At 41.2% G+C, this 26,823-nt stretch overlaps 1 long non-coding RNA gene across 2 annotated transcripts; it reads left to right on the top strand.

The window, feature by feature from the left end:
• LOC121532238 lies at positions 1-15,149 on the top strand. Of its 2 annotated transcripts, XR_005994264.1 has the most exons (4): positions 1-182; positions 2,714-3,016; positions 4,832-5,114; positions 13,204-15,149. It is a non-coding gene; the product is annotated as an uncharacterized LOC121532238 (long non-coding RNA). The 2 variants fall into 2 exon arrangements; XR_005994263.1 differs by lacking the exon at positions 2,714-3,016.
• Positions 15,150-26,823: the final 11,674 nt, after the last annotated feature.

The following is a 26,823-nucleotide window of genomic DNA, read 5'->3' as shown; positions in this document are numbered from 1 at the left end:
ACTAGCGAAGGAGACGGACTAACCCGGAGAAGACCGTGCGTATTAATCCAATGATTGGATCGACAGATGAGGAGTGAGAGCGCGAATTAACCAGACATATGCACGTGGATTGAAGATAGAACTGAAGACTGAAGAAAGGGGATTCCAACAATATATTTCTTCATCTTGGACCTAAAACACAAGTAAGCCATATCAGCATCACCACGAACTGACATGGTATATTATCCCATGGATTGATTGCACCTTTCAAGGAATCTGTTCTCTCGTCATGTCCATGGTCTGGCTGCTACCTTGGATGTGTCTGGTTTGCTGGTGGTCGCCTTTTACTTACAATTATTGGTTTTTAGTTGTGCCATGTTTAGAAATAGGCGTGCGCTTCTGGCATCTGGGACATTGAGTAGATTGGGGTATATGTTATTTCTTTACATCAAATAGAAAATAAGCCTACATTCTTGTCCAAAGTGTTATAACAATGTAGACCTACTGTGTTATGTTGTGTTATTTTCAGTAATAGATTACAATACAGGGATTTTCTAGGCTATAGCCTTGCTTTTGATGAGAATAGCCCTTGGTTCAGAACATAGGTCATTGGCACGAAGTCTCATTCAAAGTGACCAGGCCCAGAAGCACACAAAGGCAACTCTGCAATCATATTACAGTCTATTAAATAGGCCTTCTTTCATGTCTTGTATGTTTGTAAACGGGTCGGTGGTTTTTAGATCGGAACGTGGTTGAACCGAAGCATGGCAAAGGGCTATACGATCTGTTCTCCATTTTAATTGCACGTCCAAGTCATCCTCTAAATATGTTAAACTTCTAAACAGTGACGTATAGTCTATGAGCAAATCAGTCTTCAAAACTAGTATGCACAACTAATAGGCCCAGTGTTGTTGTTCTTAAAATAATATACACAACAAATAAGTAAGCAATTAAGAAGACTTCCAGGATAAAAGTAAGCCTAGCCCTGCTTTTAATTGTCTATATGCCTATGTAATTTGATGACAGACAAGGACCTGTTAAATTTGGTTGGAGTTCTGTAACCTGTTTATTAATGGATAGAAGGAAAATAACTGTCCAAATGCAAACACAATCAGTACGCCCTATGCAGCCTAAATCCTTACAGAACTAATTAGTAATTTAGTAAATAAATGTTTTATTTTGCCTAGTTTTAGGGGAAGTTCAATAGTGTTGTCCAATTATATTAGCCTAATGAAATGTAACAAAGCACCTGTTGGTTAGGCCAGTGTCATGCCAATTAATCAACACTTTTCACATCACATTTACTGAATTACCTACTAAGATTACAATTGTCATTTTCAAGATATATCACAATAATATATTATTTGTCAAAGATTGTCAAAGACTCCAGCCATCCTAGTCATAGACTGTTCTCTCTGCTATCTCAGGGCACCGGAGCGCCAAGTCTAGGTCCAAGAGGTTTCTAAACAGTTTCTACTCCCAAGCCATAAGACTCCTGAACATTTAATCAAATGGCTACCCAGACTATTTGAATTGCCCCCCCCCCACCCCTCTTTTACTCTGCTGCTACTCTCTGTTTATTATCTATGCATAGTCACTTTAATAACTGCTCTTTAATTATTTGTTACTTTTATTTCGTATTATTTTATATTGTATTTTTTTAAATATTTTTTCTTAAAACTGCATTGTTGGTTAAGGGCTTGTAAGTAAGCATTTCACTGTTTTATTCGGCGCATGTGACAAATACAATTTGATTTGATTTATTTTACTAGACTATGATTTGATACTAGACTACAGGAAGATATACATTATTTTTCTCTCTCCGAGATAAATGAAAAGATCTCAAATTGACAAGGAAACATCTCCAACATCTCCAAAATGTTGTGGAGATATCTCCTAAATTAAGACACTTTATTAAATTAATTCTGGTGACAGATAACTATAGGCCCAACATAAACCAGGTCGCATGCGCACATTATACAAACACTTGTCTTTATCATAGAACAAATTATGAACCTCTCTGTTCATACTGTTTTTTAAAGTTTGTTTTGGTAAGCTACAAATACATATTTGTTTTATTCAATCAAAGGCAATGTAATTTTTAACTCGAATTGATTGTAGCCCTAGACGTTTTATAGACTACTTGTTGATTAAACTTAATATTGATTATGTTAGAACGTTTATAATTATTTTGAATCTATTATAGATATTAGACAAGTAAATATAATCGAATGATATGCCTATTAATACATTTACATTTTAGTCATTTAGCAGACGCTCTTATCCAGAGCGACTTACAGTTAGTGAGTGCATACATGTTTTTAGTTTTTTTCATACTGGTCCCCCGTAGGAAACGAACCCGGCGTTGCAAACGCCATGCTCTACCAACTGAGCTACACGGGACTATAATGTATATCAGTATAGGCATTTTTGTTGTCATAGCCTGAAAGAAGTGGTGCTATATTGTAATAACAGGCCTAACTGTATAAACACACTTATAGTCCATGTTATTCCAGGTCTTATTGGTCTTTTAAAAATGACTTTGTTGCTTTGCTGTCAGTGTCCCGTCTTCACGCACACATGGACATCTGTGAATATAATAAATTGACATCTCTAGAATAGAATAGAATACAATTCTTCCCCTCTTATTTTCGGTCATAATTTTAAAGGAACTGTATAGCCTAATGGTCATAAACATATTTAAATCATATCTATCATTCCTTCCTCTCTTAAGGTGTCTGATGAAGCACGTCATCACTACTCTCTCACCAATCCGTCATGAGTTCTGAGGCAGCAAGACAAAGTGGTCTACGGAAATATGAACCGGAGGTCGTTTTCTGTCTTTGGTTATCTAGCTGTATGAGTGTTAAATACCTGTCATAAAGCTAGATAACCGAAAGTAGAAATTACTTCCACATTCTTGTTCAGGTGGAAAATAAGGCCTAGGGTATACAGGTGGAAAATAAGGCCTAGGGTGTACCTACAACTAAATTAGGCCTAGGCCTTTTAACAAGTTTCGCCAAGTTCTACCTCAAAGGTAAGCAACACGTCATGTTGTTAATTGTAAGAAAAATGAACATCTTTGTTGTCACACTACTTGCAATGAAACTGGTACAAAATTATAGTGTTTTTAATATTTTGTAAAACGCTTACATATCGAATTAAATCAACAATTTAAGATAGCATACTTTTTCATTTCAGACAAAAAAATATGAACAGATGTAAGCCTAGCCTACTTTTCTCCTAACTCACTGACATCGTAAAACATTTCTTAATTTTGATATGGCCCCCTCGACAGGCTTGAGGACGTGTTCGTTTTTTGTTCGTTTTTCTTGGCATATTTGTGCGCTGCTCCTATGACCATGTTTGTGGGCTAATAAGGACTACAGGCCTCTTTTTACATTCCTAATACATAAATAGTTAAACATCGTTGCATTTTTTATTATGGCTTGGGCTGCCATAAAAGCTATTTAAAAAGGAACATGACTCGAATAATTTGGTGGGACATATGTATATGCTTATACTAGGGCCCAATGTTGACTAATGTTTTTTTGGTTGGTGGCATTAGTCGGGGTTGTATGAATCTGTTTCGAGTGGTTGGATTAGTTTGGTTTCTTGGGGCGATTATCCACCGAGCCTGGCCACGTGGAAGTTTGCCCGTCCAATCTAGAACATGGTGCTGAATGCTAAACAGCTGGCGGCCACTCGGAGAGAACGGCGCGTGCTCTCTGGCCGCGTTTCAAGTTAAACCACCACCCTGCCAACACTTTGTCATGACCACCACTGTGTACACAAATAGGCCTTCTAACTGAAATTAATCTCTTTTACAATTTGGCAAAATATTACAGTAGGCCTATTCCTTATTCAAGCCATTAGGAAACGAAAAATTAAAGGATGTTTGAAAGAATGGTCAAAGCACTGTGTTTCAGGCAGTGCAGGTTATTTGAATAAACAGTCCACTAGCAATGCAACTGAAGTTGAATTGTGTAGGCCTACTCTAAGAATACACCAATGGTTAAGAAAAACACTTGCAGACTGCAGTTAAAATTGAAGTGCATCTGAGAGCTTCGGAGTAATTATACCAATACATTGTCCTCTCAATAACAAGGGCAGGGGCATCCAGGATACAGGGCTTGAACTTCTCAATTTGGTACTTCACCTACGCTGTATGCTTTGGGCAGAGAATTAAGCAACTGAGATTGTAAAGCCTAGAGAGCTCTAAAGTGAGATGAGTTTTCATTCATCCCCTTAACTACCTGCTGCAGCCGAGCTCACTGTCAGCCCATGCCTGGCTAATTGCTTTGATTCAAATAGGGAGATTGGATTTATGTGAAAAGTCCAAGGTCTTTTCCCTTGCAGGCCTGGACCAAAGCTTTCACTCAGTGTGGTCTTCACAGTATTCGGGGCATTCTATATGCCAACACAAAATCTTGCAATAATATAGATTTCCTTTGATTGCAGTAATTGTGGTGTTGTTAGCCTGGTTGGATGATGTAAAAATTGTGATTTGGAGAGAGGCTTCTGGGAGAGGCGTGTGTGGTGTGTGCGTGTGCTTACCATACAAGCTTTAAATCCCCATTCCAGAGACAGCTGACAGAAAATTAACCTCTGTGTTAGTAGAATGTGTATAGATGTATGGTATGAAATAATGACTACATCACTGTAGAATTGGTTTCTGTGTGTTACTATTATAGTGAAAAATACAGGAATTTTGTGTTCACATTTGTCTCTTATAAATAAACTGCAGAGGTAGTTGCCATGGTTTCAGATCTGCAATAATAACCTCATAAAGTAGTGTCTGTTTTTAGTGTTAATTCTCATGTCCTCTCTCCTCCACCTGCCTTCCTCACAGGCGACTAATTCACAACGTGGTGTGATCAAGGAGCACAAAAAGGGGACAGAATCAACACAAAAAGAGAATGAGAAGGAGAATTGCCACACAACACCCCACCCCCTTTACCCACCGGCCTCTAATGCCATCTGAACTGCCAAATGGGAGACAAGAGATGCCGTGCCTGTGCCAAGAGGGGGACAAAGCCAGATCTCCGGAGGATGGGCACGCTGAGAGTGGAGAGAGGGGAGCCATCTTGGGAGACATTGCCGCGGCACTTAAGGTGGCTGGGCTGGCATACGAAGTGAGTTGCATTATGGTCCTGTGTTTGGTACCAGCGGTGGGGGGTGGGGATGGGGGTGAAAAATAGTTAGGGGGTGATGAAGGGAGTGGGGTGTTCCCTATTTCCTCACACATCATACATGGCCGCCCACACTCCTTCCCTCGCCTATCTGATACTACTAATTAGAAGAGAAGGGGTTGGGGCGAGGAGGAGGAGGCAGGGGGCTGGGAGGCAAACAAAATGAATGAGCTGGCACCGATTGGAGGATTGCAGGAAATACATTTTCTCTTGTCATGGCGGCTTTTTACTCTTTATTCCCCTCCTGACCCCAACATCTTTTCCTAGTTTACAGTAGAGGAACACATGCTGAAGGCCTATTCCTCCCGCTCAGTAGTTTGCAACGAGGGATTTTAAATGGTGTTTCATTAATAATCTACTACAGATACCTGCGAAATATAACTTTCTACGAGATTAATTCTCAATCTTCTCTGGTTTTTTCTCATGACGTTTTTGTTCAGATGAAGACTAATATACAGTACAGTTTTTGTATCTTACTACATCAAACACACATGTACCTACTGTGTAATTGAATTATAAATGATATAGAATAATTATTCAGATATTGTGTGAGAACACACATCAAGCATGATTAACATTTACATTTTTTGTAATTTAGCAGACACTCTTATCCAGAGCGATTCACAGGATCAAGTTTGATTTTAAAACAAGAAATGAAATTGCATTGTGTGTTGCCATTCCACAATGATTATTTTATTAATATTAATCTATAGCAATCTTTTTTAGAATCAAGTTTTTGTGTGTGCATGGGTGCTTGTCTGCATCTATGTGAGCATAGTTTACTCACAAATTACTCCCACATTTCTGTATATACTCTACTCCCAAATATTGGTGATGAGACATGTAATGGAGCCATTATCATCACAAATATTATAAAAATAGCATTGCATATATTGCACAACTGCCTTTTTTTGATTCATGGTTGCAATGGTTGTGTGTGTTCGCCATCCTAATCAAATTACTTCCAATGCATCCACGACTGTCTCAGCATCAATGCGTAATTAAGCTCTAGGAATGAAGAGCAAAGGCAGATATTGTCAGACATGCAAAACACACACATGCGCACTCACACAGAAATCAGACTTGAGTCTGGTATAAATAACGCCCTGTGCCCCTGGCGGTTTCTGCCACAACCTGAAACGGGGAGAGAGAGAGAGTCTGCTTTAAGGGCCAATGTGTGCAGCTGCAGCCCGAATTTGCGTGTTAATGAACAGAGCCCTGCGTTTTCACATTATCATTCAGCCACACTTTCTCTCCCCCTCAATGGCTGTTCACCCACCCCTTCCCCCTCTTAACCCCCACTCAAAAAAGCCCATGCTTTCCCACCATTGTAAGGGCTGGTGGTGCGGCGGGCCCTGGGTCTGGAGGGCCTGGGGCCGGGGGGCAGGGTGGGAAAGGCTCTCCAGACTAGACTATGAACAGATGCCACAGACATTAGACTGTCACAGCCGATCAGGAGGGTCTTGTGAGTGACTGAGTTTAATGAGTGTGTGGTGTGTGTTTAATATGTGCGTTTGATATGTTGGTTGGGTGGGTGAGGGAGGGATGGTGGGTGGGGGTAGGTTCACACACTAGAGTGCCACCTGACTGGGTTCATTAGTCTATTCAGTCTGCTCTGCGTGTCTGAGAGGGGTGTAGATGCTGTGGACTGGGACATTCTTTGACAAACGTATAGGAGATTTTACTGCCATTATATGTACACTAACAATATACACAGCACCAAGCTGGCATATGATAGAAATATAAGTTGCAATACAGGTGAAATGTTACTCATCACTCTTATTTTGTTTGTATGAGAAACATACTGTATTTTGCGTTCTGGATTGTGTTGTTGTTGCTTTAAGTGGTAAAATAGATTCAAGTCTGAGTTTGTTGGAGACAAAAAAGCCAGGCAGTGTTTCAGCATTATCAGTGGGTCTGACATGTTTCCTCTCTGCCAAGTTCTCCTCTACCTCATTTTTCTCTGTTTATCTATGGGGTGCATGGTACGGGTTCCACAAAGGAACCAGGTAAAGATAAAGAAAATACACTGAGACACTGGATATATCAGAGGGAATCTAATGCTATAGTAGTCCATTTGGTTGAAGTAGATGGAAAGTGATGTATTGATTGACTGAGCATTGTCAGCAAACCTGTGTGTTTAAACAGCGGACTAATCATCCATCTTCCTCATCATGCAGGTTTAATGAATGTGTCGTTTATATTTACAAGGCTGGTTTCCCAGACCCAGATTAAGACTGGTCCTGGACTAAAATACACTTTAAATAGAGAATCTCCATTGTGCATGTTTTTTAGTTCAGTAACAGACTTAATCAGAACCAGGCCATAATGTATTGGCCTTTTTATTCAGATGAATGATACTCACAGCTCTATATATACTGTAACTGCATTAGGGCGATCTGTTTTATGTATATACAGCATAAGCGGAGCTATGATAAAGGAGACAGAAAGAGAGAGACAATTTGCTCAGATTATACTCAATCTCTTTTTCTATTAAAGTGGTACTACCGTGTTATAGCAAACAAAGATAGAAAGAAAACCTGTCTGACAGACAATCTGCTTTTTGAAAGAGTAAAACAGCTATAGAATGCCACTTCTGATGACAGTTGCTCATCGAAAAGGGGAAAAGACAGATGGGTGGGAAGGAGTGGAAAAGGACAGGGAGAGCGATGCAGAGAGAGTGGGTGAGGAGGACAGAAACAAGTGACAGTGTGTAGAGGGTGAGCCGCCATGTTTCTTCCCTCTGTCTCCCCGCGTAGAGCACAAGCTACTGGAAGTAGAGGAACAGTGAGGCGCAGGCTCTTCCAAAGGACCTCTATGTGTTGAATTGCATGTCAGTAATGGAGCATTAGGGGGATACACTGAGGGTGTGTGTGTGTGTGTGTGTGTGTGTGTGTGTGTATGTGCAGCTCTATGTGACAGATGCTACAGTCGTCGGCAGGGGCACAGTGGCCAAAGAGAGTCAGCGACTGAGGCAGATTTGTCAGGCAATCTAAATGTATTCATGATCACTCTACTAGCATTTAGGTAGACAGGTTTTTCTTTCAAATACTGGAAGCGTGCATGCATTCAAAAGGTATTTAGACCCCCCACCCAGCCCCAGTACTGTCCATGCATATCTGTTCAGTGTTCACAGACAAACACTGTTCCCCTGTGTGTTTTCTTTAATGATACACTAAGTCATCATTAGAACACAGTTAGTTCATATGAAATACATTCTGTCCAACAGTTCCAGATCATATGAATTTGGTATGGAAGTAAAACATCAATTGTTATCTAAACAGAAAATCAACTATAACACAAAATACCATAATTATACAAAACAAGTCAAATGTCACATAGCTTGATGGTTGACCAATGAACTGAAGTGATGTCATTATAACGTGCCAGTATTGAGATGCTTAAGAAGGAAGACAAATCTGTTCTTAAATAACGACCCAGGTTTCAATCAAGACTGTGGCCATGTCCATTCAGTGATTGGTCATGGAGGTCGGTGGCACTAAGACATGGTGTCAGGAGGATTTGGGATCTTAATGTTCCCAAGATTCCCCCTCCCGTGTATGCATACCTCAACCATAGATTTTACCTTAATCTCTGAACAAACGTAATTATCCATATAGGGAATATATGGGCTTTGGTGACCACCACAGAAGACTGTGTGTGGCCTTACAAATAAACCAAGAAATTAGAAAATATATTTTAGCCTAGCATTAATTGAATCATATAACTGTTGTTTGAGTTTATTGGACCGGTTGGATATTTTTTCAAAATGGATTTTATTATTTGAAAAAAGTATTTTCTAATGTTTGGAGGTATTTCAGTGAGTGAGAGTAATACCATAAAGTGATCATGTGTGTTCCCACAGTTCCCATTCTCTATAACTGGGTGAAGTAGCCCACAAACAGTTAATGAAATAAGTACAGCTCCACAGTTACCTCTCTGGACTCCTCTCTCACTGTGTGGATAGTATAAACGTTCACGCTGATATATATTAACCCTGGCTCACGGGATGTCCCTGTGTGTGTGTGTATATGTGTGTATGTGTGTGCGTCTGTGTGTGTGCGCATCTGTGTGTGTGTGTGTGTGGGTCCAATGTGGGTCAGGCTGGCCTCATCAGGGCTCCTTAATGCAACTCTTGCCAAGACTAATCTAGCGCAAAGCCTTGTCCTTAAGTATCTTATAGAGGAAGACACAGGAGAAGTTTCTACATTCAGGGCTTTTCAGAATATGTCTGCTGCTCCCGTAGTCCTGGAGCAGGGGTCTTCTGTGCTCCAATTAAAGTAGAGGAGAATTAGGTGACCGAGCTTACAGTACTCATATACTGTATAATCACACTAGGAGAAGATTCAGTTTGGAGGAGGAGGGAGGATGGGGTGACCTGTTTTTTTGTCTTGTGTATCTCTTAATCTGATTGAAGGTGTATAGCTACTGTATAATACTATCTACAGTTCTGTAATTATTGTGTTTGTCCCTCTCCGAAAAACTGCAGGTTTGCAAACTGAGAGAAGCGGGGAACACTTAGAAAGAGGAGTGTCAGTTTTCCAGTGTCAAGTACAGCACTGTATAGATTTCTAGCGCTCAGTTCTTACTGATACTGCATACTGGTTCCTTCTCCATTTTGATCATTCTACTACTGATTCTATATTATTTGACCCGATTTTGATCATTATTTGACAGGGCGAATATCAACGTCTGATCAAAAATGATATAATGTGCAGGCTTTTTTGTTTCTCAATTTTTTTGTGTTATGGGTCAAGTTCATCAAGTTCAAGTTCATGGCTGTCAAGATGCCTGGTCTCTGGCCAGTGGGAGAGGTGGTGGGGAGGGGTTGTTTTCCCTTTGACCCCTGTGGAGGTTGCTAGGGGAGGGAAGCCCGCTGGCTCAGCAGTGCAACAGTGAAAAGGCAGAGCTGTCAGAGCTGACTAAAACACATCAGCCCCCACCACACACACATACACACACACACACACACACACACACACACACACACACACACACACACACACACACACACACACACACACACACACACACACACACACACACACACACACACACACACACACACACACACACACACGGCACAGGCCCAGAGCTTGGGGATGTCAGCTCTGAGGGAGGGGGAGTGCTTTATGTTCATCAGACACCTCCTTACCACAACTCCAACCACAACTCCAGTCTGTCCCTCCACCCCCACTACAACTCCAGTATATCCCTCCACCTCCACTCCCCACTACAACTCCAGTATATCCCTCCACCTCCACTCCCCACTACAACTCCAGTATATCCCTCCACCTCCACCCCCACTACAACTCCAGGATATCCCTCCACCTCCACCCCCACTATAACTCCAGTATATCCCTCCACCTCCACCCCCCCACTACAACTCCAGTATATCCCTCCACCTCCACCCCCCACTACAACTCCAGTATATCCCTCCACCTCCACCCCCACTACAACTCCAGTCTGTCCCTCCACCCCCACTACAATTGCAGTCTATCCCTCCACCTCCACCCCCCACTACAACTCCAGTATATCCCTCCACCTCCACCCCCCACTACAACTCCAGTATATCCCTCCACCTCCACCCCCCACTACAACTCCAGTATATCCCTCCACCTCCACCCCCACTACAACTCCAGTATATCCCTCCACCTCCACCCCCCCACTACAACTCCAGTATATCCCTCCACCTCCACCCCCCACTACAACTCCAGTATATCCCTCCACCTCCACCCCCCACTACAACTCCAGTCTATCCCTCCACCTCCACCCCCCACTATTGCACCCCAACTTCAGAGACACAATCTAGCCCACCATAGGCACACAGTTCACCCCCAAGTACTATATTCAAACTTTTCCCTCTGCCACTCACTGCATGCTTTGCCTATGTATATTTGAGGTAGTATGCTTCTGTTGTATTGTCTTATATTGTTGTGTTGAATTGAGGAGTCATTTGGGTGGCATAAACCTCTAGTGTTACAGAACCACATTATGGCTGTGGTAAGGCCAGGACAGATAAGAGTTTTACTTTTCAGTATAAAATAACTGGTATGTCAGTCTGTATGTGTCAGTGTTTGGTTTGTAAATCTGAGTGTGTGAGTGTGGTCCCCTTCGAGGTTGTACCCATTCAGGGGAGGGGTCTTGCGAATGAAAGGGTCTCTATTTGCATACGCTGCATGCCGTCTGAGAAGAGGGAGCAGTCGAAAAATATATCAGAGGTGGACAAAGAGAGAGAGGACAAACCCGGCATTGTGGGGCTGGTGAGAGCAAGGGACTGTTTGAATGGGTGAGTGGGTGAAAATTGACAGAGAAAGAGTTTGGGCCGGCTCCCTGAAGTGATTAAAGCCTAGAGACTTCCATTCATACAGAGTTAAAATGGAGGAGAGGAAAAACATACAGCGCAGTGCATGCAGGGCCTATTTGCAGAAAGGGGAAAAATACTGTTTGCATTTCAGGTTTGAATAAATGTCTGAAAGTGTCTAAAATGAACAAAAAATAAAGATGAATTATGTTTAGGTAGCCTAAATAACGATAGTGGACTGTGGAGGTGGCTATCATGTTGACCAAGGATCTGGCATTGTTATGGATTGTGTAAGTGTTTCGGGTAGGGAGTGAAATGCATTTATAGTTAAACTTTATAGGGTGTCTTTCTGCTTGATTGAGCATCTGAGCTTCCTATAAATCAAATCAAATTTTATTGGTCACATGCGCCGAATACAACAGGTGCAGACATTACAGTGAAATGCTTACTTACAGCCCTTAACCAACAGTGCATTTATTTTAAACAAAAAAGTAAGAATAAAACAACAACAAAAAAGTGTTGAGAAAAAAAGAGCAGAAGTAAAAATAAAGTGACAGTAGGGAGGCTATATATACAATAGAATAAAGTGACAGTAGGGAGGCTATATATACAGGGGGGTACCGTTGCATAGTCAATGTGCGGGGGCACCGGCTAGTTGAGGTAGTTGAGGTAATATGTACATGTGGGTAGAGTTAAAGTGACTATGCATAAATACTTAACAGAGTAGCAGCAGCGTAAAAAGTATGGGGTGGGGGGGCAGTGCAAATAGTCCGGGTAGCCATGATTAGCTGTTCAGGAGTCTTATGGCTTGGGGGTAGAAGCTGTTGAGAAGTCTTTTGGACCTAGACTTGGCACTCCGGTACCGCTTGCCGTGCGGTAGCAGAGAGAACAGTCTATGACTAGGGTGACTGGAGTCTTTGACAATTTTGAGGGCCTTCCTCTGACACCGCCTGGTATAGAGGTCCTGGATGGCAGGGAGCTTTGCCCCTGTGATGTACTGGGCCGTACGCACTACCCTCTGTAGTGCCTTGCGGTCAGAGGCCAAGCAGTTGCCATACCAGGCGGTGATGCAACCAGTCAGGATGCTCTCGATGGTGCAGCTGTAGAATTTTTTGAGGATCTGAGGACCCATGCCAAATCTTTTTAGTCTCCTGAGGGGGAATAGGCTTTGTCGTGCCCTCTTCACGACTGTCTTGGTGTGTTTGGACCATGATAGTTCGTTGGTGATGTGGACACCAAGGAACTTGAAGCTCTCAACCTGTTCCACTACAGCGTGTGTGCATGCGTGTGGCCGTGTGGTTGTCTATTAATTGCAGGTTTTGTAGCTCTATTCCTCATTCTAATTACATTTACATTTTAGTCATTTAGCAGACGCTCTTATCCAGAGCGACTTACAGTTAGTGAATATATATATTTTTTGAAATTTTTTATATATATTTTTGATTTTTTTTTATACTGGCCCCCCGTGGGAATCGAACCCACAACCCTGGCGTTGCAAACACCATGCTCTATCAACTGAGCTACATCCCTGCCGGCCATTCCCTCCCCTACCCTGGACGACGCTGGGCCAATTGTGCGCCGCCCATGAGTCTCCCGGTCGCGGCCGGCTGCGACAGAGCCTGGATTCGAACCAGGATCTCTAGTGGCACAGTTAGCACTGCGATGCAGTGCCTTAGACCACTGCGCCACTAATGATTCTTAACCATTATTTCTGTCCTATATTCTCAGGAGTGGTCAGGAGGGAGATTCTGCATACCCTATTGGTGTTCCTGGTACAGTATGGACCAAACCACTAAACAACCATCAGACTGTTGGAAACCGTCACTGTCATAGACAGTTTATACATCTGGCATGAGGACCTACAGTACACTGCCCACCGAACCAGAGGACCACAACAAGCAAGAGGGAAGAGATACTTTGGCCCCCCTAAAAAAAAAATCAACTCCTTCCATAGAAGAATGTGGGCAGGACAATGTCTGAAAATACTTATCTCAGCACCCAGAACCAAAGCACAAGAGACTAGAAAATACTGAAGAAATCTGATATTTTCTTAATTGAATACATTCACACTTTGACTTTCACTCTTGATTGATTTTGTTGTTCTTTTACTGATTCAACTAAATTATCATGAAAAACATTATGAACCCACTTATGCTCTCAAATCACAAGTGACAGTTATATACTCAGCTGTATTTGATGTAAAAGTACTGTAAATGTATGGATTTATTGTTTGATGGTGTGTATGTATGAGTGTGTGTGTGTGTGTTTGTGTGTGTGCGTGTGCATGCAAGTATGTGGATGACATTGCTGTTTACAAACCCTGAAGAAAGTGATTTCACATTATTTTCAATAACATTATGCAATTTGCATTGTACAATGATAATTTGTGTCTTGCTTCATGCTTATCAATCTTTTAAGTGATGGCAAATGTAGGGAACCAAAATAACACATTGGGTGGGGAGTAGGACTAAGGACACCTGCCTCAAACTGGAATGAGAAAAGTAGCACAGGAGTATGTTGATTAAAACAATTGTAATCTACCATGCTGCAAAAAAACTGCTCTTTGAAGCTGGCCAGTAGTGTCAGCTAAGCAAGCAACCTATAATGTATCCCTCTTGTATAAGTACATTGGACAGCGCCATACAAACAATTCTATTGAAATACAATGGTTGGGCTACAGCTCTTTTCTTTTGCATTTAGGCTTATAACAAACTCATTTATGCAGTTGAGAGTAAAAAACAATGGTGGACAAGACGGACGGTGCGTTCTGGAAGTGGTTTATATCAATCAGGTTGTCTGGGATTTTGACAGATTCACACGCAAATGTGTGAGAAAGTGTCTCCGCGTGACCCCACCACCAGCTGTCATTAGGCTTTGGTTAGCTACTGAATGGCAGCGACGTGAGGACCTGAGGTTAGGACGTGCACGGAATCCCGCCCCCGTTTCCCGTTGTGTGGGAAACATTAGGCCTACCAGGCACACGCCTCATTGAAAAAAACACCCATTACAATTCCCCTAATATTAAAATAGGCATTTGCAGGGTGGCAAAGTAGTTTATATTGTGTTAAAACGCATGCCTAGACAACATACGAAAAAGAGCCAGAAAATACGAATTCAGTATTTTCTTAGTGAATTCCTTTGCCTCAGACACATGATTAAATGTCAATTAGTAGGCTAAATCTAATCGAATTAAAAATTCTCATATTTAACGGAATAATTTCTGAAGTAGGTTCAATCTGAAGTTAGAATCATGTTTTGATGGAGTTGTTTACCCTGAAAAGAGGCTGCTCCTAATTCTTGATTTGACAAACTTGATTAGTGACACCAATTTTTTACACCTAATCTGGTTTAGGATTATACATTGTAAGTCTGATTCAATGGACCCTTGACTCCAATTTCTCACCCTTGACCTCAATCAGTGTCCATACTGATGTCCAAATTCAACAACACATGGACAGGAGTAAGGTCAAGAGGGGATAATTTCAGAGTCTTTGTGTTGTTATAATCAAAACATGTTTGATGGTGACAGACAAAATGTAGTAAATTAATGCTTATCATTGGTATTGTTGATAACACTTACAAAGATGTCTAGGATATTGCTTAATTGATGTTGAAAAACTGTGCAAATATTGCTGTTTTGGTGGAGTGAAATGATTGAAATACATTGAAATGTAATAAAATTACAGAACAGTTATAAACTGTTATAAACTATTATTATTATTATTATTTTAAATTATTTTTACTAACAAATCTTTTCTTAAATTGATAAATCATGGTATTTTCTTGCAACTCCCAAAGACAGAATTTACACAACTGTGCAAGTAATCTTACAAATTGTGCATTTACTGTGATATTTCACATGCATTTCACATATATAAAAATATTTCCTGAAATATAAGGCAGCAAGCTCTCTTCATCATGAATATGATGGTCTATATTGTAGTTTATGATCACAAGAGGATGTAATTTGTCACATTTGACTGGACAACAAAGGAAAACACTGAAGTATTTATATATGTATATTATAATAATTTAATTGAATATTTATTTATTGTAAGGTACGCCTACTCTCCACCTCCTTTGTTAGTACTGAGTCAGTTAAATTAGCATCTTGAGGTGGTGAAAGCATACTTTTTGATGAGTCAAAGTGGGTCCGAGGCACATGGACCTGTTGGTATAATGGCCTTGTGGTGGCTAGAGGTTGGGGTCAGGAGGTCAAGATCTGGACAGTCCCCCAGAGGACAATAAACAGGGCCAGCGAGATACCAAGGTCAGGGCTCACAGCCAGAGGTCAAGGGCCAGTAATTAAGTGGCTATTTCCTGCCATTCCCCAGTGACCGCTTGGCTGAGATAGACAGGCAGAGGCTTGGGGAGGTCCTTGATGACCAGGCTTTAACAAACACTACATGGTGATGAACTAACTAAACTAACTAGTGATTACAGCCTATTCACCACAATCAGGAGACTACTGGAGGGAGCAATAATGGGATGTTTTATAGGGTGTGTTTACTGGGATATTTACCACACAGTATTTCAGGCATATTTCAAGCATAATATGTAGTAATCTGTATAATACTGTAGTAACTACAATTGTGTTTATTTCTGAAGCTAATTGATGATTGCACAATGTTAAAATCATGTTGTCTTGTGAAAAGGAAATAGTTTAAAATTTTGTATATGGCAAGTACTAAATGAATGAAGGAAACACAACCGGAAGAGTTAGCCAGTATTGCAGTTGTAGACTAGTTTGAGGAGTCAAAGAGAGCGAGGGAAACTCGCTAAAACGCCGCTAAACCTTTTCCAGTTCAGCAGTCAGTGGGGGCTGGGAGTAAGTTTCACAGTGAGAGAATAGGAATAGGAATTTTTCTGTTTCTATCCAGTGAGTATATCAGCCGTTAGCATGAGAATAGGCATGGGGCCTGTGAACTTCTCTGACCCATTGACCTCTCTCCCGGGATGAAAATAGTATCACTCGAGAGCTGCCCGCTTTCTCCGTCAGACCTGAGCCATGACTAAACTCCTAATCAAGCTGATTTAATGTATCCCCCTACAGGGGTTAGAACAGCACCGGAGAAGATGGCTGCCGTTTTACAGCCCTCTAACCAATTGTACTATTATGTGTGTTTTTCCGCGTTATTTGTAATTTATTTTGTACATAATGTTTCTGCCATCGTCTCTTATAACCAAAAAGAGCTTCTGGATATCAGGACAGCGATTACTCACCTCGTATTGGACAAATATTTTTTCTTCAACGAGGCGGCCGCGAAGGATATCCTACAGACACCCGACAAGGCCCAAATCCCCGTCATTCGCATGAGGAAGAGACGGAGATATCGTGGACGTAGGTCGGGTGCCTTGTAAGGATCCGACGGCGAGCGAGTAAACTGCCTCTTCCATCAATCCTATTAGCCAATCTTCAATCATTGGAGAACAAATTGGATGACCTAAGATTACGGTTATCCTACCAACGGGACATTAAAAACTGTAATATCTTATGTTTCACCGAGTCGTGGCTGAACGACGACATGGATTTCATACAGCTAGCGGGCTATACGCTACATCGGCAGGATAGAACGGCTGACTCCGGTAAGACAATGGGTGGCGGTCTGTGTATATTTGTAAACAACAGCTGGTGCACAAAATCAAATACTAAGGAAGTCTCAAGGTTTTGCTCGCCTGAGGTAGAGTATCTTATGATAAGCTGTAGACCACACTATTTACCAAGAGAGTTTTCATCTATATTTTTCATAGCTGTCTATTTACCACCACCAACCAATGCTGGCATTAAGATTGCACTGAATGAGCTGTATAAGGCCATGAATCAACAGGAAAACGCTCATCCAGATGCAGCGCTCCTAGTGGCCGGGGACTTTGATGCAGGGAAACTTAAATCCATTCTACCTAATTTCTACCAGCATGTTAAATGTGCAACCAGAGGAAAAAAAACTCTAGACCACCTTTACTCCACACACAGAGACGCATACAAAGCTCTCCCTCGCCCTCCATTTGGCAAATCTGACCATAACTCTATCCTCCTGATTCCTGCTTATAAGCAAAAACTAAAGCAGGAAGCACCAGTGACTCGGTTAATAAAAAAGTGGTCAGATGACACAGATGCTAAGCTACAGGACTGTTTTGCTAGCACAGACTGGAACATGTTCTGGGATTCTTCAGATAGCATTGAGGAGTACACCACATCAGTCACTGGCTTCATCAATAAGTGCATCGATGATGTCGTCCCCACAGTGACCGTACGTACATACCCCAACCAGAAGCCATAGATTACAGGAAACATCCGCACTGAGCTAAAGGGTAGAGCTGCCGCTTTCAAGGAGCGGGACTCTAACCCCGGACGCTTATAAGAAATCCCGCTTATGCCCTCCGACGAACCATCAAACAGGCAAAGAGTCAATACAGGACTAAGATTGAATCGTACTACACTGGCTCTGACACTCGTCGGATGTGGCAGGGCTTGAAAACTATTACAGACTACAAAGGGGAAGCACAGCTGCGAGCTGCCCAGTGACACAAGACTTCCAGACGAAGCTAAACCACTTCTATGCTCGCTTCGAGGCAAGCAACACTGAAGCATGCATGAGAGCACCAGCTGTTCCGGATGACTATGTGATCACGCTCTCCGTAGCCGATGTGAGTAAGACTTTTAAGCAGGTCAACATTCACAAGGCCGCAGGGCCAGACGGATTACCAGGACGTGTACTCCGAGCATGTGCTGACCAACTGGCAAGTGTCTTCACTGACATTTTCAACATGTCCCTGACTGAGTCTGTAATACCAACATGTTTCAAGCAGACCACCATAGTCCCCGTGCCCAAGGACTCTAAGATAACCTGCCTAAATGACTACCGACCCGTAGCACTGACGTCTGTAGCCATGAAGTGCTTTGAAAGGCTGGTCATGGCTCACATCAACAGCATTATCCCAGAAACCCTAGACCCACTCCAATTTGCATACCGCCCCAACAGATCCACAGATGATGCAATCTCTATTGCACTCCACACTGCCCTTTCCCACCTGGACAAGAGGAACACCTACGTGAGAATGCTATTCATTGACTACAACTCAGCATTCAACACCATAGTGCCCTCAAAGCTCATCACTAAGCTAAGGATCCTGGGACTAAACACCTGCCTCTGCAACTGGATCCTGGACTTCCTGACAGGCCGCCCCCAAGTGGTAAGGGTAGGTAACAACACATCTGCCACGCTGATCCTCAACACGGGGGCCCCTCAGGGGTGCGTGCTCAGTCCCCTCCTGTACTCCCTGTTCACCCATGACTGCATGGCCAGGCACGACTCCAACACCATCATTAAGTTTGCCGACGACACAACAGTGGTAGGCCTGATCACCGACAACGATGAGACAGCCTATAGGGAGGAGGTCAGAGACCTGGCCGTGTGGTGCCAGTACAACAACCTCACCCTCAACGTGACCAAGACAAAGGAGATGATTGTGGACTACAGGAAAAAAAAGAGGACTGAGCACGCCCCCATTCTCATCGACGGGGCTGTAGTGGAACAGGTTGAGAGCTTCAAGTTCCTTGGTGTCCACATCACCAACGAACTATCATGGTCCAAACACACCAAGACAGTCGTGAAGAGGGCACGACAAAGCCTATTCCCCCTCAGGAGACTGAAAAAGATTTGGCATGGGTCCTCAGATCCTCAAAAGATTCTACAGCTGCACCATCGAGAGCATCCTGACTGGTTGCATCACCGCCTGGTATGGCAACTGCTTGGCCTCCGACCGCAAGGCACTACAGAGGGTAGTGCGTACGGCCCAGTACATCACTGGCGCCAAGCTTCCTGCCATCCAGGACCTCTATACCAGGCGGTGTCAGAGGAAAGCCCTCAAAATTGTCAAAGACTCCAGCCACCCTAGTCATAGACTGTTCTCTCTGCTACCGCACGACGAAGCGGTACCGGAGTGCCAAGTCTAGGTCCAAAAGACTTCTCAACAGCTTCTACCCCCAAGCCATAAGACTCCTGAACAGCTAATCATGGCTACCCGGACTATTTGCACTGCCCCCCACCCCATCCTTTTACGCTGCTGCTACTCTGTTAATTATTTATGCATAGTCACTTTAACTCTGCCCACATGTACATATTACTTCAACTACCTCAACTAGCCGGTGCCCCCGCACATTGACTCTGCACCGGTACCCCCCTGTATATATAGCCTCCCTACTGTTATTTTATTTTACTTCTGCTCTTTTTTTCTCAACACTTTTTTTGTTGTTGTTTTATTTTTACTTTTTTGTTAAAAATAAATGCACTGTTGGTTAAGGGCTGTAAGTAAGCATTTCACTGTAATGTCTGCACCTGTTGTATTCGGCGCATGTGGCCAATACAATTTGATTTGATTTGATTTGATTTGATTAGAAAATAGTATCACTCGAGAGCTGCCCGCTTTCTCCGTCAGACCTGAGCCATGACTAAACTCCTAATCAAGCTGATTTAATGTATCCTACAACCACCTTCTAGATATCCCCACCCCCCACTTCTTCAGACTGGGGGTACAGCAGTTTGTTTAAGGCATACACCACCCCCAATCCCAAACTATAGGGTACCCCACTCTCATCCAGTTTATGGGCGTCTGGACTTGGAAGTTGGAGTAGTCTGAGGAGCTGGTATGAGACAACAGGGGCCCCGTTCTCTTCCTAAAGAAGCTGGGCCTCCACATAATCACTAAGCTGTTTGTAGCTAATCCGAATTAGAATGGTAAAAGTATCAGACTGGTGTCACTCTGATCATAATCACACATCTCACATTCAATACCAAAGTGTCACTGAACTGGAACAGCTAATTCAAAGGTGTGATTTAGAATAAGGATAACATGCAACGGGAATAAAATGTGATGCAGAAAGCTGGTCAGAGAGGATATTATTTGTATCAAAGAGATAGTGACAGAGCTTCAGTGAAATGTTCAATCTTCTCAGCAATGGAGTCTCAGATGCAGTCATTGAGAGCTGGCTTGAAAGAGTGACACCTTCAGGTATGGAGAATAAACATTTCAGGCTGCAAAATCCATAGTCTCTCATAAATGTCAGGAATATAGCTAAAAAAAGCCCTTCATAACAGAGAATGTGCATATTGGCCTATTTAATTACACCGTTTGAGAAAATAGACTTAATGTAAGCTTCCTTGACAACTTATGCCTTGTACCTTTAATTCAGGACATCTCATTGTTTGCAATTGGTTTGAATGAAATATTGACACAAAACATTAGGCTACTTAACCAGCAAAACCTTGTTTGAAGCCAAGGCCTATCGGGAGAAAGGGGAGATTAATTAGCAATACCACTACGTATGCCAGTTAGGGTAATTTAGGGTATGGATTCGAAGTGCTGAAAGTAAGCCACATAGGCTACTTCCAATGAATCTGTAAATAGTTCGCAATTCAGAACCAGACACAAAAAGTGAAAGGCCTATTTCATCTCTATTTATGCAGATCTGATTTGGTTCCAGTTTGTGTCTTTATATACACTACTGTTCAAAAGTTTGGGGTCACTTAGACATTTCCTTGTTTTCCATGAAAACATACATGAAATGAGTTTGATTAGGAAATATAGCAAAATGCATAGGAAATGTAGTCATTGACAAGGTTAGAAATAATGATTTTGTCGTATCGGATGAGTGGTGGCCATTATTGCTGTCAACAAAGAGTCCGTTCAAGCTGCATCGTGTTAGAGGCTTTTATTAAAATCACGAGGTTACAGCATAAGTACAGACCCGCGGTGTCCGGAGAACGGCTCCTCAGATTGCCATGGCCGTTCTGCCCTTTCTGTAGTCTAGCCCCTATTTATAGACAATGATGCTCCCTCTTCTGGCCAATCACCAGTCTCCCCTGTCTACAACACACTTCCTGTCTGTTATACGTGACGTTACACTAAAACATATACTATCATAAACAACATTCCATTTCTTCATGAAAAACATTTAACAAAGACATAATCTTCATATACGATATTCCCCCCTTCGAGACGAACAGTCTCGAAAACAAACAGAATAGGATTATGACTAGTAACAATTTATCTTATTGAGTATCTTTAACATTAAACCAAAAACATTCTCCTCTAGAGTGTAAATACCTTTCTATGAAATATGAATAGCTGTTTATGAAGTGTGAATACATTACTATGAAATATGAACAAATCTCTATGGAGTGTAAGAGCGAAAAACTGTCCGGCAACCTTCCATCCATCAATCAAGACAGTAAAATTCTCTCACGGTCCCTCTGCCCCAGGCAACCACCTTCGGTACTCCAGATAAACTCATAACCCATGTAAATGCATTTGAAAGTATGATGCAATTAAATACACATGTAAGCCCCTGCAAACAAAATCCTATCCAAAAACATCCACTGTAAGGCTGGTCAACCCATTGGACCGTACAGTGAAACTCTCCCTTCCTAGCCTCTCTGTCCCTAAACATTCACGAAATAAACAAAAACATCTAAGATCCTCACATGTATTCAATAACATCAAACATCATTCTACAAAAATTAATCCCTAAGAATATGACACAATTATGTATTACACATGTCTATATTTCATTGCAGACACTGGAATGTAGTCCATTACACTTCATCTCCCTGTAGTCTCCTCTTCCAATGGACTGTTGATGATGGAATCGGCCACACCCTCCTTGTTTCATCTCCTCCAGTCATTGTCCCTTCATATTGTCCCTGTTTGAGTCACATGTTCCCCCAAATGCTTCTGGAAGAAAAGAAAAGAAACGACCAAACAGTATCTTTTGCAAAACAACCCTTTCAAATTAAACATCAATATCCACTAAGAATATAAAAATGATATATAAATGATGCATGAATCACATAAACCCATTCCCCCCTTTGATTCATAAATCATACTAAAAAAAACACAAATCATCAAATAATCCAAAATGATATTTATCCATCAGTTCCACTTGTCCATCTTTATCCAGATCAGGAACAGTCAACACCGGCATCTGAGTGTTGTCTCCAGGCATCACTCTCCAACCTATCTCAATATTATAGCTTTCTCAAAGGTCAGTAACAAATTACAAACATCACACAGTGTTATCAAAGCTGCCATTAACTGTAACCCATCACTGCCCCTACTGGCCTACCTGATATTGCAACCAAATCTTCTCAGATCTCCCAAACGCATCCCTTATAATGCATATATAACCCTAGTTATAATATCTGAACTATCTGGAATCAAAGTATCTACTAATATTATCAATATGATCTTCCCAAATGTTACACCATACCATGGAAAAAAGTCCCCCCTTCTCCCTTAGATTTATACTTCAATGATAGGCTTGAAGACTATGACATGTCTTCATGTCTCTTTCATCCAATTTCAAATATAGCTTCAGATTTCTGTGTCCGGTGCTACCCCTCTTATAATGGTAGAAACCTCATATGGAAGCTTCAACGTTGACATGTAACAACATCCTGTCCATCCATAAGGTAAGAATATATATACTTTATCACCACAAACCCTCCAAATATCTCTAAAATTCCCCATAGTCATATTGTCAGGCAAAAGCTAATCTTTTAACCATCAAAGTCCTGCTGTTCCTACTAACTGGTACATAAAAATTACATTATATTTGTCATCTCTAACCTTATGTTCATGCTTATCCAAAGTCCTCATATAATCATCACAATCTGATATTCCCATAAACATACCCCTTACCTCATATGTTTTATTAGAACAAAAACAACTTTTAGCCCTCAATGGTTACACCTCAAATGCTTCAGGTCTTGCTGTTACCTGATTTTACTTTCCATCTAACAAATGCACCCAAGTTAATTCACTTAACCCAATACCACCTAAACCTAGGCTTAAACAAATGTTTTGACAATGACATTATTTTACCTGTTACTGACTGTTGCTGATACCACAGTCATGACAAAGCATAATACTGACACACCCTTGATAGAGGTCGAACGACCGTCTCTAACATGTTTGGTTCTGGAATTCTCACCAGACATGGACCCTCAAGATTCCTCACTGATCTTACAGAATGAGCTGCTGGAACCAAAGATTCCTACCTGCCATCTATCTCTAACTTTCACAACAGAAGAATCAAACTACATGCATATAGTTTCTCTCTTCCCTAACGAGCGGTACTGATCAGATACCTCTCCTTGTCTGTCATTAAAATCAAAGACCTCATTCTGTCCTCCATGATAGTATCCTTCACTATTTCAGATGAATCTATATTGACTCTCTACCATTATCTGCTCTCCTATTTTAACCCTATTCGTACTATCATTGATAGCACTCTCCAACCGTAACATAACCCCTGAGTCCTTCTTGCTAACCCCCTTTAATTTCAGAACAGTTGTTGTCGGTGTCATACTTCCTACATTTACTATTGACCTAATATTATCATTAATCCCTTCCAAAGTTACCATTAAAGTAGTTGATTTAGCTGCTGTATCAAGCCTAATTACTTCTAGTGCAAAAGTTCCCATTATCCTCTGTGTATTATCTACTGTTGGAGTGACTACTGTAACATATTATTCCTGAACTCCCTTGGTGCCTGTGGAACTTCAACAGATTTCAAATCTTCCATCATAAGCATCACTTTATGAATTACATAGCCTTTTAACCAATAATTCTTAACCGGAACAACTTCTAATGCTTGCCCTAGATAAGTATACATATATTCTCCCTGACCTTTCTCTGTAACCTTACGCCAAATAAGTGAACAGTCACTCCTAACCTCTTCCACTTCATATCATTGTACAAACTATCCCTCCTTTGACTAGGGGACACCGCTTCTACATCTGGTCCTGATAACAATACTTATTCTCCATAATTATCTCTCCATGTGGGAGGAATGTCCCCATCCTAACCCTAATAAGTATTTTTCCCTAAAATTGGTGCTGTATTGGTTGTATTCGCTTGTACTTCCATCTATCACCACTAGTGTCACTTTTTCCCCACTCTCAGTCCTCTCTATAATCCCTGACTTTCAAACTTTTGATTATAAAAAATACCCCTATAATTACCTTGATCTTCCTACTCTAAAATGTCCTTCACCATTGTTCTCTCTCTCTTACTACTAACTTTGAAACTTAGCTTACTGTCTTAGAGTTCCTTCAACCTAGTCCTCCTAACTTATTTTAATCTAATCTTTTCTCTCATAAGCTTTTAAAACCTTTCCCCGGATTTATTCACAAAATCCCTTTACCACCAAATGTTAGAATATGTGATTGGGAAAGTTCCCCACCTGCCTTTGACTTCTTTACACACAGACTTGGCAAACGACTAAACACCTTTTAGCCTAGCCTGAAATCTCTTAGTGTAAGAATGTAACCCAGAATAAACAGTTACCCCTTTTAACTTTTCAGACAGATTGTCTAATAGACAGTCGTCTAGTGTACATCTTATTGTACAATTCGCTTTAAACAATGCATCTCTTCCCAACACTGCAATACCAGTATCTTCTAATATTAGTACCTTAAGAGTAATTAACTGTTTTACTACCTCAAATCCCTATCCTAATTAGTTATCAATTAGTGAGATGTTTAACCTCTTTAGGCTGAACACAGATAAGTTTTTCCACTATTCACCATCACTTCTAATAGTCGGTTGTTTTACTTCAATTGTTAGCTATTTTCTCTTCTTCTCTAATCGATGCTCTCAGCTGACACCCCCCTTCCGGATCTTCTAGGCACTAACAGGTGATCTTCACTTGCTCCTTTATCTTCCTCTGTTGTTTTCTCCTGACACATTTCCATCACAGGTAAAGTGACCAACCTGTCCATAATTATAACAGTCTTCTGAAAGTTGCTGGAAGTGTAGCTGAAATCTTCCTCTTCCTATTTCTTCTCGTCCTCTTCCTCTCCAATTCTGTGTCTGTCCAGAAACTGGCTGTGGATATGGAACATCTGATACCCCCCTTGGCTGGTACAATTGCATTTGATATTGTTCAGTTGAAGCTGTAACAGTGATTGTTGATTTGGTTCACTCTGATTCTTCATCACCAAAGCTTCTTTTCTCCACCAGTTGTATGATTGAGTTTTCAGAGAGTTTCTTGATCCTGTTCTTTCTTGCTGTTGACATATCAGCATCTTCCATCATCTTCTTACTTTTCTTCTGTGATCGTCGTTTCTGCTTGTCCTCTATCTATTATTCGTCTTCATCTCTGATGCAACAATCACCCTGCTGAATGATCACTGAAAGCTGAGGATAAACATACCTAAGCTCTCCTTCCTTCTCATAAGGTGGGTGTCTTACCGCTGAATCCGTATGTGAGAAAGGTGTACTAACTTCTGCCATTAGTTTCTCCTAACACTACTTTAGTTAAAGGATTACTATTTTCCCCTATATCAACCCTTTTATATTCCTTTATTGTGAACTATTTTATTTTAGCCTATATAGCCTATGGCTTCCCCCCCTGTAATTATTTTATATAATTTAACAACTCCCAAAAAAAAAAAAAAATGTATTTATTTTTTAAATAAATCCATTAAAAATCCTGAATAATTAAAACCAATTTTTATTCCTATATCCTATGTCACCAATTTATCAATTAGTGTTGGCTATCTTACCCCAACCCATCAAATGCAAGTAAGTTAGTCAACTTCAAAGCAATCCCAAAAACAAAGCCTCTAACCCTATCATTACTACAATTCCCATAAACCCCTTGCTCTATCAGCAGCACCTAATTATCTTAAATTTACCGAATAATGTCAGTCCTTGATTCCCAACACAACTCCCATTAAACCTAAGTCATGCACATAGCCTCCGAAATGCAATTTTTAATGAAATAGTATTTGCCAAGCCTATGTAAAATTGTCATAACATCACATATCTTGTAACAGTCTCAAAACCTTTTTTTTTTACTTGATCCTCTGCCGCGTCACGTGATCACTTCCTGTATCTCCTCTCTCCCCCTCTCTCCTGTCTCTCATGACAATGGAACAAAGACACAGAAACAGCTTTTAGTAGTTAATGCAATCACTGAGTATTTCCAACCATTCAATATTCGTTCATTCTACATTATTCACTCTAAGACTAAACTCAGAACTAAATAGATCGCTCAAAAACATTTTTATTTTATTTTACTCCGTCATGTAATTATTTAATTCAATTTATTATAATCCGTTACCATATATCTAATTTATAAATTCACTACATCTCAACAAATAGTTTAATGTTCAAACCCCAGCCGCTTTAAACTACAAGATTCGTGTTAAAATCTCTCCTCTTTGTTCCCACGTCTGTGTCTCCCTGTCTCCCCCTGCAGTGTAACAGATGTGTTGTTTAGTAAAATCCCACGCATGCGCGATACATTCTATGATACGATTCCCCGTGGAAGGTAGATTC

The sequence above is a fragment of the Coregonus clupeaformis genome, chromosome 19 (assembly GCF_020615455.1).
Source record: "Coregonus clupeaformis isolate EN_2021a chromosome 19, ASM2061545v1, whole genome shotgun sequence".
NCBI lineage: Eukaryota > Metazoa > Chordata > Actinopteri > Salmoniformes > Salmonidae > Coregonus > Coregonus clupeaformis.
This window is presented reverse-complemented; position numbering and strand designations above follow the sequence as displayed.